Source organism: Gopherus flavomarginatus, chromosome 4 (genome assembly GCF_025201925.1).
Source record: "Gopherus flavomarginatus isolate rGopFla2 chromosome 4, rGopFla2.mat.asm, whole genome shotgun sequence".
Lineage (NCBI taxonomy): Eukaryota > Metazoa > Chordata > Testudines > Testudinidae > Gopherus > Gopherus flavomarginatus.
Window position 1 is genome coordinate 2,532,432 of NC_066620.1, and position 13,859 is coordinate 2,546,290.

Here is a 13,859-nt window from a genome sequence, read left to right on the forward strand (position 1 = left end):
GGGCTGTAGATAGGCCGAACGGGAGGACCACGAACTGAAAATGCTGCCGGTTGGCCACGAACCGGAGGAACCTCCTGTGTTGTGGAAGTAGGCATCTTGCATGTCGAGGGCGGCATACCAGTCTCCAGGATCCAGGAATGGGATAATGATCCCCAGGGATACCATACGGAACTTCAACTTTATCATATATCTGTTGAGTTCCCACAGATCGAGAATAGGTCTGAGACCTCCCTTTGCCTTGGGGATTAGGAAGTAGCGGGAGTAAAACCCCTTGCCCCGCTCGTGCTCCGGTACCTCCTCTATGGCTCCTTTGGCGAGGAGCGTTTGCACCTCCTGTAGGAGGAGTTACTCGTGAGAGGGGTCCCTGAAGAGGGACAAGGGAGGGGAGTGGAAGGGGGGGGTTGAAATAAATTGGAGCTGGTATCCAAGTTCCAGCATGCGTAAGACCCAAAGATCTGATGTTAGCTGGGACCATGCAGGGAGGAAAAAGGAAAGATGGTTGGAAAAAGGAGGGGACGAATTCTTTAAAGAAACTGGTACAATGCCCTCGGACGCACTTTCAAAAGAAAGGTTTTGGCCCTGAGGAAGGCTTGGAGGAACTTTGGTCCTGGCCTCCTTGGTTGCCCGATTGCCTTCGGAGACCGGTTCTGCCTCACCGTCTAGTGAAGTCTTGCTTCTGCCAGGGCTGAGGGTAAGGGCGGTGCGGTTGGGGCTGGAAGGGCCTGCGCTGAGTCACCGGCATGTGCATTCCTAATGAGCGCATAATGACCCTGTTGTCTTTTTGGCTCTGCAACCTAGGGTCAGTTTTATCCGAGAACAGCCCTTGGCCCTCAAATGGAAGATCCTGGATTGTGTGTTGGAGCTCCAGAGGGAGGCCGGAGACCTGCATAAACGAGATACAGCACATAGTCACGCCAGAGGCCAGAGTCCTGGTGGCTGAGTCCGCGGCATCCAGGGAAGCCTGGAGGGAGGTTCTTGCCACCTTCTTTCCTTCATCGAGGATAGCCGAGAACTCCTGTCGTGCATCCTGCGGAAGCAACTCCTTAAATTTGTCTGCTGTCGCTCAGGTGTTGTAACTATAGCGGCTAAGGAGGGCTTGCTGATTGGACACGCGGAGTTGGAGAGCCCCCGCGGAATAGACTTTTCACCCTAGCAAGTCCATGCGCCTCGCGTCCTTTGATTTAGGGGCTGGAGCCTGCTGGCCATGGTGCTCTCTCTCGTTAACTGACTGGACAACGAGGGAGCAAGGAGGAGGGTGGACATTGAGATATTCATAACCCTTGGAGGGCACCATGTATTTACGCTCTACACCTAGCGCAGCAGGCGGGACAGAGGCCGGAGACTGCCAGATCGTAGTGGCATTGGCTTGTATGGTCTTAATGAAGGGAAGAGCCACTTTAGTGGGGGTATCTGATGACAAAATGTCCACCACTGGGTCCTGCACCTCCGAAACCTCCTCGGTCTGCAAGTTCATGTTTTGTGCAACACGCCTGAGGAGGTCCTGGTGGGCCCTGAGGTCGATTGGTGGAGGGCCGATAGATGAGGTTCCAGCTACAGCCTCGTCAGGGGAGGATGAAGAGGAGAGACCTGGAACGACTGGGTCTGATGAGGACTCCGCCTGGTGGATCGTGTCTGTCTCCCTGGGGAGCTGGGAGTCCTGAGGCTGGGTCAACCCTTCCTCCATAGGAGGAGGAGGAGGACGGGTGATCGTGGCTTCTGGCACCTGGTGGCCGAGCGCGATGAACCTGGGTGAGGGCCTTGGGCCTGATGGTACTCCCAAGGCGTCCAGAAACCCCACTGCTGCGGCCCATGATCTTGAGGCTGGGGCTCATGGAATAACACAGCAGGCACGTCGGTGTCTGGGGCGTATGCACTATCCGCCTGAGAAGACAAGGATGGGTGTCGGGATGGCCGTGGAGGAGCCGAACGAAGCTGGTATGAGTCCTTCGCTCCCGTCGCTGGAGATCTCTGCAGTGCTAGGGATCAGTACCGGGAATCATACCGGTGCCGAGACCGAGACCGGGACCTGCAACCAGCGTGGTGCCGGGAGGTTGACCTGGATCTCGAATGTCTGCAGCAGGACTGGCTGCGAGAGTCTCCGTGCCAGGAGCGGTGCCTAGAGCTGGAGCCGTACCGAGAGTACTGAGCAGGACGAGAGGTGGATCTGTGCCGCGAGTACGACCGGTATCACCTAGGTGAGCAGTGCCGGGACTGCGAGCGGCGTCTAGACCAGGACCGTCCATGAGACCACAAGCGGTGCTGGGACCTGGATCGAGATCGGTGCCAGCTCGTCGATTCCAGTGAAGAAGGTCTCATCGCGGCTGGCTTGCCTCTGGAATGCAGAACCCGAACCGGTGGTGCCAGGGGTTGAGGCAGGGCAGACTCAGTCATTGCGATAAGGTCCCTGGGTGAGGAGAATGTCTCCAGTGGGGAGGGGACCGCAAGCTCGACCACAGGTCTCACCAGGAAGCTCTCAAGGACCGGACTCGACGGCCCTCACGGGACCGGAGTTGACGGTACCACAGTCGTCGGTGCCACGGCAGGAGTAGGTGCTGGGCGATCCAAACAAGTCTGAGTCAAAGGTGTGGAGGAAGCTGAGAGCGTCCGATCAGGTCCCTGCGCCAGAGAAGGCCGGTGCCAAGGTGTCTTGGCGGAGCCGGCACGGTCCGGTGCTGGAGGAGTGCTGTCAGCGCTCGGTGCTGAGGACGGAGGGTTCAGGGCTGCCTCCATAAGAAGAGTCTTTAAGCGAAAGTCCCTCTCCTTTTTAGTCCGCGACTTAAAGGCCTTGCAAATGCGGCACTTGTCGGAGATGTGCAATTCCTCGAGGCACTTTAGGCAAGAGTCGTGGGGATTGCTCGTGGGCATCGGCTTTTTACAGGCCGAGCACGGTTTAAACCCCGGTGAACCAGGCATGGGTCCCGGCACTGGGTGCGGGGAAGGGCTAATGCCCAAGCCCCGCTAAACTATATACACTAACTATCTAATAACTATCAAACTAATTACACTATATACTAAGTCAACTATATACAACAAGAGATCAAATGAACAAGGAGAAGCTAGGGAAGTGGAGGACAGCTAAGCTGCGCTCCACTGGTCCAACGACTGACACGGGCGGTAAGAAGGAACTGAGGAGTGGTCGGGTCAGCAGGGGTATATATCTGGTGCCATGGCGGTGCCACTCCAGGGGGCGACCTGCCGACCCACAGGAGTTGCTAGGGTAAAAATCTTCTGACGAGTGTGCATGCACGGAGCGCATACCTAACTGGAATGGATGAGAGCAATCACCCGAAGAAGAATGTTTAGTTTTGATCCATTTGAAATATTTGGTTTGACTCCTCTTTCTAATATAAATTTCAAAACAAAGAATTATTTTGAAACAACAAAATCAATGTGTTTTGTTCAAAAAATTTTCCGATGGAAAAGTGTGTTGAAAATTTTCTGAGCAGCAGTAATTTGCATTGCCCAAGCTGAATGACATGCGAAAAGGGAATGAACAACCGAAAGAGTTAAAACTATATCAAGGTTATACATCTCTTTAAGGGCTTGATGCCTAACTGCTGAAAATTGTCAGAACTCCACAAACTTAAACTGAGCTACAACAGTTTACATGCTGGTGTCAGCCTTCATGGTCCCCCTGTGACATTTTCAAACAAGCATCTTTGTGCTTTCTCCCACACTGCCCCTCAAGCTCGGCGGGAGCTCCCCATAAAGGTCCACAAAACCACCTTGGTACCACCTTCGAGTCCCTCCTCGAAACCCTCCTTTGCCAGGATGCCTACAGCTTGACACAGGCTAGGCCGGGACGGTCTCTGTTCTGTTTCCGCACAGGGCCTGGCACAATGGGGAACTGATCTGTGACCAGGGCTCCTAGACTCTGCCATAGCACAAATCATTAATAATAACACTATGCAGAGAACAGCAAAGAAGGGAATGCACGGGAAAATAACAAATAGCTGATGGCTTTGAGGAAAAAACACAGAAAGAAGAGTCCGATACTCAGTAGAAAACCCTATGAGAAAGTGAAGTTCACCCTTAGCTACGTCATTGTCTAAGGGCCATATTCACAAAGGGATTTAGGTGCCTCTGTGCACCACTTAGGCCCCTAATTTTCTGCTGGTTGGCATGTGCCAAACTGCCTAAGCAGTAACGCTGCTCCAGAGTCATGAGCCACTTGGAGCCCAGCAGCCCATAGCCCAGGGGTTCTCCGACTTTTGTACTGCTGACCCCTTTCACCCAGCAAGTCTCCTAGTGTGACCCTCCCCTTACACATTAAAAACACGTTTTAATAGATTTAATACCATTATAAATGCTGGAGGCAAAGCAGGGTTTGGGGTGGGGGCTGACAGCTCACGACCCCCCATGTAATACCCTCAGGACCCCCTGAGGGGTCCTAATCCCCAGTTTGAGAACCCTTGCCATAGCAGGATTCTCAAACGAGGTTTTTCCCTGCCCATCTCACCTGCCGGGTCTGCTCCTGTCGACGTGTTCAGAGCACAACTAGGGCCTGGTACCTGTCAGGTCAGGGGGGGAAGGGATGAGTGCATTGGGGCTTTCATCTGGGATATGGGAGACTCAAGTGTGACCCCAGGTCCCCCTGCACTCACACCCTGCACACTACTGCAATAATAGTTGTAAAACAGACGCCTTGTGAGGTATCATACGGAAGCCAATAACAGGCTGGTTATTAATATCATTGTCAAATGCAGGTGTCTGACATACTGGGGCACAACCCAGACTGGAGCGGGCGGAGGGGGGTGGGGGGCGGGTTCGTCACATCTGCCCTGCAACCTTGGCTGCCTTACAATGCCTTGCTGTGGTAGCTTCCACCTGGGCAACTCACAAACAGCCATCAGCATGCAAGTCAGTCACTGAGTGTCTGTGCGTCACTGCATCCTGCCAGCTACACCCTGGCTCCCACCAGCCTTGGTTAGTCTACAGGGTGACTCAACATACACGCCTCCACCCCAATCCCGGATCTTCCCCCAGAAATGTATGTCCTGGACTGCCCAGCCCTCTTCTGGACAATACCAATAGATTGTCTGTTATTCCTTTAAGGGAATAATATGTCATTTCATTATCTTAAATGGAGTTACCCAGACACTTCAACTTAAACGTGCTGGATTAGACAAAACAGTAAAACAAGTTTATTAACTACAGTGAGATAGATTTTAAGTGAGTACAAGTAATAAGGCATAAAAGTCAGAAATGGTTAAAATAAAAATGTCCAGTATCTACTTAAACTATCTTAGTTGCAAAGCAAAACTTTCTCACCACATCGTCCAGCAGATTACTACCAAACTCTGAGGTCAAGCCCACTCACCCTGAGGCCAATGGCTGTTTCCTTTTGCCTTCTCAGGAGTAGAGAATGAGGTGGGCAAGGAGAGGGAGACAGAGGGGTACCTTGGGGTATTTGTCCCTCCTTTTGATAGTTTCAGTCACCCTCTTGAAAAACATTCCCAGCTGAAACCCAGGAGACAGAGTCTGTGGGGAAGGATGTTCCCTGCTGGGTTTTTTCACCTACTTGAGCTTCTTTTGTTTTCCTTCCCTGCTTGATGACTCTGTTTCCTACTTAAATGCAAATTAAGGCAGCCACACATTCCTTCCTTTGTGGAGGACAGATCTGACACCTGCCTGGGCAGGGCTGTGGGGTTTGGAACATGTGTCAATAACACCATACAGGGGAATCATAATGTTGCCACACACATTTTACCGGGACAACTCTGACCAGCAAATCATGGGTTTTCAAATAATACCTTACACGGCATGCCTGTACAAAGATTATTACAGGGTGTGCAGGGTGTGAATACAGGGGTGTAGTCTGTCACAGTGTTTTAACGGTATATGTGAAGTTATGAATTCCTTCTGTATGATGCTACTAGACCATGTTTGAGACCAGAGAGCCTAGCCCAGGTAAAGCTGATAAACAGGCCTGTCCTAAAGAAAGGAAACTGGGTTTACCTCAATTTACATATTACCGGTAAACAAAGCCATCGAGCTAAACAGGCAGGGGTTATCCTGAGACAGAGAGAATTAACATGGCTCCTGCATCCCAGAGAGACACAAAAAACTGAACCCCTAGGAGGCCTTCCTGCCTTGTAAGACAAAGACTTTGGGAACATAAGGAACAGAGAGATACTCCATCTTGACCCTTCCCCTTAGGAGAGAAAGGAACCAAGCAATCTGATCTCTGATGGGGCCAGGCCAGGCAGGAAAGGCTAGAAAGGAGCCTGGGGATTGAGAGAAACCATCTTGAACCAAGCCTGTATCTTGCTAGATTAAGTTTTAGACTTTCACTTTAATTTGCTTAAACCATTTTAACATTTATACCCTACTAGCCTGGGTGAACCCCACAGCGCCACACCAGGTGTGAGCAGCTGCTTGACCCCCCATGCGGGTGGGTGCCCTGCCACCCAGCTGTCAGCGCGCCTGGGTGGGAGCTCTCTCGCTCTTTCACGTTTGTCACCAGAAAGGTCTTGGCTTCGGGCACAAGAGGGTAGGTTGCCGGAGTGACTGACCTGGCTTAGACACCTGACTCCAGGAGAAGGTTCACAGCTGAGGATCCCGGGTAGAGCGAGATGCCTCCCTCCAGCCTGCCAGACAGGTGCCTAAGTCCCTTTGTGAATCTGGGCCCTAAACCCTGCCCCTTTCCTCAGCGCTGCACCCCTGGCTGGCTCTGGCCCAGGGTCCCTTCTTTAGGCACCTCACTCTTCCCAGGCACGGCCTAGGCACCTAACTCGGGGCTGAGGTGGCAGGTGTTGCAATGCAACTTTAAGGACAAACCTTAGAGTTCCTCCTCCCCAAGCCATTGGGCCCAGGCTGGTATGAAACAGGCTTTAGGGGGAACAACAATATCGCTTGCCTCACAACCTAAGTCGTGCAGAACGCAATGCCATCCACAGCCTCAGAAACCACCCTGACATTATCATCAAAGAGGCTGATAAAGGAGGTGTCGTTGTCATCATGAACAGGTCTGACTACCAAAAGGAGGCCGCCAGACAACTCTCCAATACCAAATTCTACAGGCCACTTCCCTCAGATCCCACTGAGGAATACACTAAGAAACTACAGCATCTACTCAGGACACTCCCTACACTAACACCAGAAGAAATCAACATACCTCTAGAGCCCCGACCAGGGTTATTCTATCTACTACCCAAGATCCACAAACCCAGAAATCCTGGACGCCCCATCATCTCGGGCATTGGCACTCTCACTGAAGGACTGTCTGGATATATGGACTCTCTACTCAGACCCTATGCTACCAGCACTCCCAGCTATCTCCGCGACACCACTGATTTCCTGAGGAAACTACAATGCATTGGTCACCTCCCAGAAAACACCATCCTAGCCACCATGGATGTAGAGGCTCTCTACACGAACATCCCACACACAGATGGAATACAAGCTGTCAGGAACACTATCCCTGACGATGCCACAGCACAACTGGCTGCTGAGCTCTGTGCCTTTATACTTACACACAACTATTTCAAATTTGATGACAATATATATCTCCAGATCAGTGGCACTGCTATGGGCACCCGCATGGCCCCACAATATGCCAATATCTTTATGGCCGACCTGGAACAACGCTTCCTCAGCTCTCGTCCACTCACGCCCCTTCTCTACCTACGCTACATTGATGACATCTTCATCATCTGGACCCATGGGAAGGAGACTCTGGAAAAATTCCACCACGATTTCAACAGCTTCCACCCACCATCAACCTCAGCCTGGACCAATCTACACGGGAGGTCCACTTTCTTGACACCACGGTGCAAATAAGTGATGGTCACATTAACACCACCCTATATCAAAAACCTACGGACCGCTATGCCTACCTTCATGCCTCCAGCTTCCATCCCGGACACATCACACGATCCATTGTCTACAGCCAAGCACTGAGGTACAACCGCATCTGCTCTAACCCCTCAGACAGAGACCAACACCTACAAAATCTCCACCAAGCATTCTCAAAACTACAATACCCACACGAGGAAATAAGGAAACAGATCAACAGAGCCAGACGTGTACCCAGAAGCCTCCTACTGCAAGACAAACCCAAGAAAGAAACCAACAGGACTCCACTGGCCATCACATACAGCCCCCAGCTAAAACCCCTCCAATGCATCATCAAGGATCTACAACCCATCCTGGACAATGATCCCACACTTTCACAGGCCTTGGGTGGCAGGCCAGTCCTTGCCCACAGACAACCTGCCAACCTGAAACATATTCTCACCAGTAACTGCACACTGCACCATAATAACTCTAGCTCAGGAACCAATCCATGCAACAAACCTCGATGCCAACTCTGCCCACATATCTACACCAGCGACACCATCACATGACCTAACCAGATCAGCCACACCATCACCGGTTCATTCACTTGCATGTCCACCAATGTAATATACGCCAGCAATGCCCCTCTGCTATGTACATCGGCCAAACTGGACAGTCGCTATGGAAAAGGATAAACGGACACAAATCAGACATTAGGAATGGCAATATACAAAAACCTGTAGGGGAGCACTTCAACCTCCCTGGCCACACTATAGCAGACCTTAAGGTGGCCATCCTGCAGCAAAAAAACTTCAGGACCAGACTTCAAAGAGAAACTGCTGAGCTTCAGTTCATCTGCAAATTTGACACCGTCAGCTCAGGATTGAACAAAGACTGTGAATGGCTTGCCAACTACAGAACCAGTTTCTCCTCTCTTGGTTTTCACACCTCAACTGCTAGAACAGGGCCTCATCCTCCCTGATTGAACTGACCTCGTTATCTCTAGCTTGCTTGCTAGCATATATATACCTGCCCCTGGAAATTTCCACCACATGCATCTGAGGAAGTGGGTATTCACCCACGAAAGCTCATGCTCCAAAACGTCTGTTAGTCTATAAGGTGCCACAGGACTCTTTGCTGCTTTTACAGATCCAGACTAACACGGCTACCCCTCTGATGCTTTCGGGGGAAGTGCTATGACACTGGCCTAGGGGTTCCGTCTCGCCCTTCCTGGAAGATCAGCTCAGGCGACAGCCCCGGGAGAGAAGCTCTGAGCCCAGGGGAGGTTCCAAACCGCAGAGCCCAGGGCAAGTAGACATCAGCCCTCCGCCAGGCCAAGCCAGGCCATGCTGTAGCACCTGCTCCCCGGGCCTGTGAACGCCAGGGAGCAGCCCGAAGCGTCAGTCTGGCAGAAGAAAGGTGCCTCTTGCCCCACTCCGAATGGTGGATTATCCAGGCGCTGCGTATTGCTCCGAGCTGGGTTCAGAGCCCCCCTGTTCCCAGCTCGCCCACCAGCCTCAAGGGACGCTCAGTGTTTTCTCTGCCCCGGCAGATGTCGCTGTTGCAGAAGAGATGGCCCAGGGATGCCCGAGCCCGACTAGGAGCAGGAAAAGAGAACTGCAGGGGACAGAGCAGCTGGGGGCGGATTGAAATGCATCTCAGAAAGCAGGGGAGACCTGGGCCACAATCACAGGGCCGTTTTTGTCACAGCTCCCAGTGCTGAAGGGCAGCGAGAACAAAGGAACCCAGAAGCCCATTATTCAAATGCAAATAAATCTTTGCCTATCTTTTAATATGCTGCTCTTGTGACAACGGTAAGGTGTCAGGGTAACCACTTCCTGTGCTGAATGAAGCTGGGTAGCAATCTGGCTTACTGGAAACGGGAGAGTTAAAAGTTACCACTTCAGATTGAAAAACAACACAAGTTCAGCATTCAGCCAATCAGCGGCTGGCCTCAAACACCTGGAGCAGAGCTCATCCATTCCTTGGGGAGCAGGTGGCCACACTGTTACCTTCCTCCACATGCTCAGCTCAAGTATTTTATTGGTGACTTGCATGAGAAGCCCCAGCACTTGACTAATTTTATGAATCAGTAACGAGGGAGCTTATAAAGGAGTAAGCAAGCAAAACAAAAGATGTGGTTTGCCCTTGGGGCGGTTGCTGTTTGACTGGGCTCAGGCAATGTGAGTCACGTTGACAATACAGTAATGTCATGAAGCAGTTCAAGAATTTCGATGCCAATTTGTTCTTCGGAATTAATCAGCTGTGATCACACTCCAGACAACTTTTCACTAAAACTCTCAACTGTTGCCTTACAAAGGAGACAAAGAAGAGGGGACATGATACAAGGCTATAAAATGCTGACCAGACTGGAGAAAGGCAGGCAGCTCTGATCTCCCTGTCTCATAGTACAAGAAGAAGGGGACGGGCAAGGCAGCTGAGAGGTGGATAAATTCAACACTAATAAAAGGGAATACATTTTTCACAAAAAACGCATAGTTAATCTGCGGAACCCACTGCCACAGGATGTTGTTGAGACCAAGAATTGAGTAAGATGCAAAAAGAGAATGGACATTTCTTTGGAAAATGATAATATCCAGAGTTAGACTAGATAATGATTAAAAAAAAGAGTACTCGGAGGGAGATAAAACCTGCAGCTGTAGGGTTAAAGCCATTTTCTAACTATTAGAGAACAGAATGAGACGTAATGTAGAGGGCAGATTATCCCACACCTGCTGCTGCAGGATTCTTCCACCTTTCTCTGAAACATCAGCTACTGGCTACTGTCAGAGACAGGACTTTGGACCAGATGAACCTCGGGTCTGATCCAGTCTGGCAGTTTCTGTGATTGGAAGGGGAAGAACATGAGAGATTATTGGGAGTTTAGTATGTCATCTTTGGAAGTCTGCCTTGGGGCTTTGGGGGAACCTGCCAGGAATAAAGAAAGTGGCTTTCCGCCCTTTTCTGCTTGCTTAGGACAGAAGGCAGGCCAGAATGCTGTTGTACAAGAGGTTGTGGTTTGGGGGGAAGAGAGCAGGGGCTATTTTTTGCTGTAGAGGGCTCAGTCATGTCTCTGAAGGCAGGTTGGCAGCTTTTCCAACTCTCAGTGAAAGGGGGTTACTGAGTCCTTCACGAACAGCGTCCCTTCCAGGCGTGGCACCAAAAAGGTGTCGACCAACTATGAACAAAAGCAACACTTTAACCATCTTGAATAAAAGTCATTCGTCGTCTCAGGAAAATGGGCTGGTGATGTCATAACTTTGCTAGTTCTCCAGCTCTCCACAGAGCCTTTGGGGCCAGACATGGCGTGAATTTTTAATGTAAAAAGTGGGGAGAAAACCTGAGGGGAGGCTTGCAAAAGGTCTGTGAAAACTACTAACAAAGAGAGGAAGTGTGGTCCCACGGCTAGGGCGCCAGTCTAGGACTCAGGAGAGCCAGGTTTCAGTTCCCTGCTCTGCCACCGACTTCCCATGTCGCCTTGGACAAATCACTTAGGGCCTCATCCACAAGGGGACTAAGCCCCCCTCTTTGGTGCCACTGACACTCAAAACCACTGCTCCACTGCTGCCTGCGTTCCTTCCAAATCCCCCAGCCCCCACCCCACAGCTCCTGAGCTGCTCAGTGCCTCCCGAAGCAGGACTTTCAAACCAGGTGTCCCCCCGAGTATCTTCCAGAGGGACCCAAACCAGTCTCCTCAGAGTATGCCTCCGATCTGACCAATCAAGTAGGACAAGGAGGCTGTGTGGAAAAGGTGGGACCAAGCCATGCACAGACAGTTGCCATGACAACACCCCCCCCCCCAACAATAAATTCAGTGGCAGCAAACCAGACATGGGCTACTCAGTGCCATCAGCCAACACAGGCTGTCTTTAACCTCCCCGCCTGTGGTAGAATCGGTGCCCGTGGAAAGCTGATGCAGCAAAAGCGAGGACCTTCCTGCAGACATTGCTCAGCCATGTGGAAGAACCCCCCCCTCCACACACACACACACACACACACACACTCGCTCCCTGTGACTCACTGGATTATCTGCTGCTCTGCAAGAGATGTCAGGGCTCTCAGTTCCTCATTTCTCTGTGGCAGCTGGAAGCTGCTCTGATACGAAGCCCCGACCCCACCGTGAGCTCCATGCAGCCAGCCCCCTGCAAGGACTGTCCCGTCAGCTGTGTGTGGAGCTGGCAGGAGCGGTGGGGCGCGTGGAGTCTTGCTGGGAGCTCAGGGAAGCGACTCCAGGCCAGCACCCCGGGATGGAAGGGCAGGGTAACGCGAGGAGAGGGGCAGCCACATACACAAAGGTGGGGTGAGAATGGGGCGAGGCACTGGGCAGTCACAGCTCGAGTGACCTTGGAGGCCGTGCGGCTGCTCCTTGAGGTGCCATCGCCATGGCCACAGAGTTGATGGAGTAACCAGAGTCAAAGGGAGGGGAAGTGAACGCTGAGGGACAAGGAAAGGTGGGAAAGCCCCTGGGGATGAGAGGAACCCCCTGCAAGGTGAGGCAGGGAGCACAAGCCCAGCTCCAAGAGGAGGCACCTGACAGACTTCCAAGGCAAAAGGGAAAGAGAGAGCAGGGCCCTGAGCTGCCCCCCACCTGCCCCACGTTCCACCTCAGAGTGCACTGAAACCTCTTCTTCCTCCCTCTCCCTTCCCCAGAGCTGTCTGCGTCCACTGCAAGGGGGGTGCTCGGAGCTGTATGCTGCTGGACAATTCTGGGCCAATATCAGCTCCCTAGGAGAGACAAGGATCAGGGTGCACTGGCCTGGTCTGCCTGAGGCCTATATCTCTGGCTGACATACCATGGACATACCATGTTGGCCCTCCATTCGCCCGTGGCCTGGGGGTTTATTGATGTCTAAGCCATGCGCACGCAGAGCATCCCAGCAGCACAAGGGGAACTGCCCCATGACTCCACACTGGTGCTCTGCCCGGATCCCTGCACACAGAGAATGCATTGCCTGGACCTTCCAGCTAACCCACACACTCGGACAAAATCTTCCCAGGGCAGGGGCTAGTTTTAAAAAGGGAGGCTCTGAGCGCCATCCCTGATCCAAAATGCGCTAGGGAAGGGGTTCCACTGAAGAAACCCCATATATACTGGAAAGAAATCTAAATGATGTGACCTCCCTCCTCCATACACGCACCCCCCCAGGGAACAAGGAAGAAAGTCACCATCACGAGTATGAAAGTAACCAGATTACGATGTGTATGATTTTTTAAAGAAGTGACTCAGGCCAGCCAGCCGGGCAGCTTCTCTGAGCAAACATCTGTAAAGTTCTCACACATGATGCACAGCTGCAATGAGCAGATTTTACACAGCATACATAATCTATTTGGGCCTGGATCCCGGATTCCAAAGCAACACATGACCCTGCCAGGGAGACAACGGACTGGGAAATACTATCGCAGTAGAAAGCTGCTGCCAGCTGTTAAAGCAACCAGCATGTCGTTTCTGAAAGCCCCTGCGTGGAGGCTTGTCAGCACTAGTAAATCACACCTTACCAGAGCCTGAGACGGTGCAGGCAGGGAGTAGCAGCCTCGGAGGGCCTGATTCCGTCACAATGCTAAACCTCCCGGAGCAGAGCTGGCCGTCCTAAGTGGCATGACACACCCGCCAGGGAACTCGCTCCACGTGGGGAGGAGAATGCGAGGCTGGTATTTGTAACGGGCGCCAGAGACGTCAGAACTGAAACTCCCCTCGTTCTCTGCCCAGATCATTGGCCCTGATCGAAGTAGCGGCTGCTTTCAAATTCTGTGAAATCTCAAAAAGGAAACAGGAAGCCTCTCTCATTTCTGACTTCAAGCAATAGCCCCTGAACCACACATCGGCTTCCTCCTGCCACAAAGGCAGTGGGTGTGTGTGTGTGAACAGCAGCCTGGCTGCTCCCCTTCCCAGCAGAGGAGCTGCTGGCATGGCCAGAGGGCTGCACTTCCTAGGGTGTGTTCCCTGCAGCAAGGCTGGAATGGGAGCTGGGAATCAGCACAGCAAAAAGGGGACAGAGCCAGAGCTAGCCCATTGCAGCCCTAAGCAGGAATATTTGGGGACCCCCTTACCCCTTACCCACCTGCAACAAATAATAATGGTG

At 52.1% G+C, this 13,859-nt stretch overlaps 1 long non-coding RNA gene across 1 annotated transcript in view; it reads right to left on the reverse strand.

Annotated features, from left to right (window-relative positions):
• LOC127049903 (uncharacterized) overlaps positions 1 to 13,440 on the reverse strand; it is an 83,697-nt gene extending 70,257 nt beyond the window's left edge. The window contains exon 1 of the long non-coding RNA XR_007774106.1: positions 13,276 to 13,440. This is a non-coding gene — a long non-coding RNA (uncharacterized LOC127049903). The remainder of the gene's footprint in view (positions 1 to 13,275) is intronic.
• Between the last annotated feature and the right edge of the window lie 419 nt (positions 13,441 to 13,859).